Source organism: Triticum dicoccoides, chromosome 2A, assembly GCF_002162155.2.
Source record: "Triticum dicoccoides isolate Atlit2015 ecotype Zavitan chromosome 2A, WEW_v2.0, whole genome shotgun sequence".
Lineage (NCBI taxonomy): Eukaryota > Viridiplantae > Streptophyta > Magnoliopsida > Poales > Poaceae > Triticum > Triticum dicoccoides.
The window spans coordinates 649387279-649392136 of NC_041382.1; positions in this window are offsets into that span (position 1 = coordinate 649387279).

The following is a 4858-nucleotide window of genomic DNA, read 5'->3' on the forward strand; positions in this document are numbered from 1 at the left end:
CCCCCGCGCTGTGCAAGCTTGCGCTGTAAGCCGTCTGTGGCAGCGGCGTGACAAGACGTGTGAGAGGAAGACGAGAGGACACGTGCACATACAGTTAATAAAAAAATGCTTGCGATTTAATTACCTACTATACCCCATCCTGGTTTATAAGTATGATTTAACTAATAAAATATGAATGCATGTCGCCATAGATTATATCGTTGGAGTCGTATTTGAACATAGTTTCCAGCTATATAATTTTTTAACATGCATTAACACTTTTTTGGTTAAATTTAAGGTTATACACTAGCAAGCGTTTGCCCGCAACACACATGGCTTATTCCATCACAAACAGCTCCAATGGATCAACTGTCTGCCACGTATTGCACATGCAACTCTAATCTGATTCATGCTTGATGTCTCCGACATCGCTCACACAGTTTGTCTTATTTGCCACGTATCATTGTGCCGTCCTATGCTCGCGTCCCTCGGCAAGCTCTGCTCGCTGTTAGGCGCCGCAGCATGCTGTGCTCACCGTTAGGCGCTGCGACACGCTCTGTCGCGTCCGTTGGCGCGCTCTGCTCGCATCCATCGGCGCGCTCGGCTTGTGGATAGCTTTTCCTTGAGGCGACCGTGGAGTGCTCTGCTCGCGTCCCTCCGCGCGTGCTCTGCCAGTAGTTGGGCATGCGCACGATCACGTCGGGGGCCCCATATGCATGCGGTTGCGCCGCTCGCATTGCCACGCGATGCAGTTACGTGCGGCATGATGGAGTTACGTGCTGCAAATTAGAATTGCCATCAGGGCCTACCGATATTCCTGGTTGTCCGGCTTCCCCTCTAATTCCCGCAGCCATTATAACCTTAGTCTCTTAAACCTTTCGATACATAGAGAGGGGATGTCCGACGGCGCTCCAATGGAGTTCGGCGAGCATAGAATGGAGACCCACGTGAGGGAGACGGGTCTCTCGGTGGTGTACACCATCGACCCGGCCGTGGTGGACGACTACATCAATAGCGTTGAGCAGTTGCTTGCTGGAGACAAGTACAAGGTGGTCGACATCGACCTCCAGTACACCGCCGGTCGTCCAGGCATGGATCAGAAGGTTGACGTCGCCCAGTTGTGCGTGCGCCATCATGTCCTCATCTACCAATACTGCATGGCCACAGAGCCTTGTGACCGTTTCAAAAGGTTTGTCAACAGCACTGACTACAAGTTTGCCATGGTGGATACCACTAACGATGTAAAAGCGCTTAGTGTTACGGGCTTGGTCTGCAAGAACCTTGTCGAAACCCGTGACCACTACACGGTCTGGGGCAGCAAGAAGAAGGACTCCCTGGTCGAACTCGCCTCGTCCATCATCAACCCTATTATGAAAATATGAAGTAGGATGCCCAGAGAATAAGTCCCGTATCCTGGCACGGGGCCTGGATGCGGCAACTAGATGAACCTCACATCAGCTTTGCGGCCAAGAGCGTGTACACATGCTACGAGATGCATAGGCGGATCGTTGACATGAGGAAGTGCCTCGTTACCCAAATCGATGAGCCCGGATCGAGCCACAAGCAGAGCAAGCGTCACAAGAAGTAGATAATGATTAGATGATCGGTTATGCTAGTTAATCATGTATGTAATATATGTTGGGGAACGTAGCAGAAATTCAAAAAATTTCCTACGTAACACCAAGATCTATCTATGGAGAGACCAGCAACGAGTAGAATGGGGAGTGCATCTACATACCCTTGTAGATCGCTAAGCGGAAGCGTTCAAGTGAACGGGGTTGATGGAGTCGTACTCGTCGTGATTCAGATCACCGATGATCATGTGCCGAACGGACGGCACCTCCGCGTTCAACACACGTACAGCCCGGTGACGTCTCCCACGCCTTGATCCAGCAAGGGGAGAGGGAGAGGTTGAGGAAGACTCCATCCAGCAGCAGCACAACGGCGTGGTGGTGATGGAGGAGCGTGGCAATCCTGCAGGGCTTCGCCAAGCACCTACGGGAGAGAAGGAGGTGTCACGGGAGGGAGGGAGGCGCCAAAGGCTCAGGTATGGATGCCCTCCCTCCCCTCCACTATATATAGGGGCAAGGGAGAGGGGGGAGGCGCAGCCTTGCCCCTTACTCCAAGAAAGGGGTGCGGCCAAGAGGTGGGGGAGGAGTCCATCCTCCCCAAGGCACCTCGGAGGTGCCTTCCCCCTTGAGGACTCTTCCCTCTAGGGTTCCCTAGGCGCATGGGCCTCTTGGGGCTGGTGCCCTTGGCCCATGTAGGCCAAGGCGCACCCCCTACAGCCCATGTGGCCCCCCGGGGCAGGTGGCCCCACCCGGTGGGCCCCCGGGACCCTTCCGGTGGTCCCGGTACAATACCGATGACCCTGAAACTTGTCCCGATGGCCGAAACAGGACTTCCTATATATAAATCTTTACCTCCGGACCATTCCGGAACTCCTCGTGACGTCCGGGATCTCATCCGGGACTCCGAACAACATTCGGTAACCACATACAAGCTTCCTTTATAACCCTAGCATCATCGAACCTTAAGTGTGTAGACCCTACGGGTTCGGGAGACATGCAGACATGACCGAGACGTTCTCCGGTCAATAACCAACAGCGGGATCTGGATACCCATGTTGGCTCCCACATGTTCCACGATGATCTCATCGGATGAACCACGATGTCAAGGACTCAATCGATCCCGTATACAATTCCCTTTGTCTAGCGGTATTTTACTTGCCCGAGATTCGATCGTCGGTATACCGATACCTTGTTCAATCTCGTTACCGGCAAGTCACTTTACTCGTTCCGTAACACATCATCCCGTGATCAACTCCTTGGTCACATTGCGCATATGATGATGTCCTACCGAGTGGGCCCAGAGATACCTCTCCGTTTACACGGAGTGACAAATCCCAGTCTCGTTCCGCATAAAACAATAGATACTTTCGGAGATACCTGTAGTGCACCTTTATAGTCACCCAGTTACGTTGTGACGTTTGATACACCCAAAGCACTCCTACGGTATCCAGGAGTTACACGATCTCATGGTCAAAGGAAGAGATACTTGACATTGGCAAAGCTCTAGCAAATGAACTACACGATCTTTTGTGCTAGTCTTAGGATTGGGTCTTGTCCATCACATCATTCTCCTAATGATGTGATCCCGTTATCAACGACATCCAATGTCCATAGCCAGGAAACCATGACTATCTGTTGATCACAACGAGCTAGTCAACTAGAGGCTCACTAGGGACATATTTTGGTCTATGTATTCACACGTGTATTACGATTTCCGGATAATACAGTTATAGCATGAATAAAAGACAATTATCATGAACAAGGAAATATAATAATAATACTTTTATTATTGCCTCTAGGGCATATTTCCAACAGTCTCCCACTTGCACTAGAGTCAATAATCTAGTTCACATCGCCATGTGATTAACACTCACAGGTCACATCGCCATGTGACTAATACCCAAGAGTTTACTAGAGTCAGTAGTCTAGTTCACATCACTATGTGATTAACACTCAATGAGTTTTATGTTTGATCATGTTGCTTGTGAGAGAGGTTTTAGTCAACGGGTCTGAGCCTTTCAGATCCGTGTGTGTTTTACAAATCTCTATGTCATCTCCTAGATGCAGCTACCACGCTCTATTTGGAGCTAATCCAAATAACTGTTCTACTTGGAGCTATTCTAAATTGTTGCTCCATTATATGTATCCGGTATCTCTACTCAGAGCTATCCGGATAGGTGTCAAGCTTGCATCGACGTAACCCTTTACGACGAACTCTTTTACCACCTCCATAATCGAGAAAAATTCCTTAGTCCACTAATTACTAAGGATAACTTTGACCGCTGTCCTGTGAGCCATTCTTGGATCACTCTTGTACCCCTTGACTGACTCATGGCAAGGCACACTTCAGGTGCAGTACACATCATAGCATACTGAAGAGCCTACGTCTTAAGCATAGGGGACGACCTTCGTCCTTTCTCTCTATTCTGCCGTGGTCGAGCTTTAAGTCTTAACTTCGTACCTTACAACTCAGGCAAGAACTTCTTCTTTGACTGATCCATCTTGAACACCTTCAAGATCATGTCAAGGTATATGCTCATTTTGAAAATATTATTAAGCATTTTGATCTATCCTTATAGATCTTGATGCTCAATGTTCAAGTAGCTTAATCCAGGCTTTCCATTGAAAAACACTTTCAAAATAACCCTATATGCTTTCTAGAAATTCTACGTCATCTCTGATCATCAATATGTCAACAACATATACTCATCAGAAATTCTATAGTGCTCCCACTCACTTCTTTGGAAATACAAGTTTCTCATAAACTTTGTATAAATCCAAAATCTTTGATCATCTCATCAAAGCGTACATTCCAACTCCGAGATGCTTACTCCAGTCCTTAGAAGGATCGCTGGAGCTAGCATACCTTTTAGCATCCTCAGGATTGACAAAACTTTTCTGATTGTATTGCATACAACCTTTCCTTACGAAAACTAGTAAGGAAACTTGTCTTGACATCCATCTGCCAGATTTCATAAATGCAGCTAATGCTAACATGATTCCGACGGACTTTAAGCATCGCTACGAGTGAGAAAATCTCATCGTAGTCAACTCCTTGAACTTGTGAAAAACTTTTCGCCACAAGTCGAGCTTCATGGACGGTGACATTACCATCCACGTCCATCTTCTTCTTAAAGATCCATTTATCTTAATGGCTTGCCGATCATCGGGCAAGTCCGCCAAAGTCCATGGATCCGTTCTCGGATTTTATGGCCTCGAGCCATTTATCGGAATCCGGGCCCACCATTGCTTCTCCATAGCTCGTAGGTTCATTGTTGTCCAGCAACATGACTTTCAAGACAGGATTA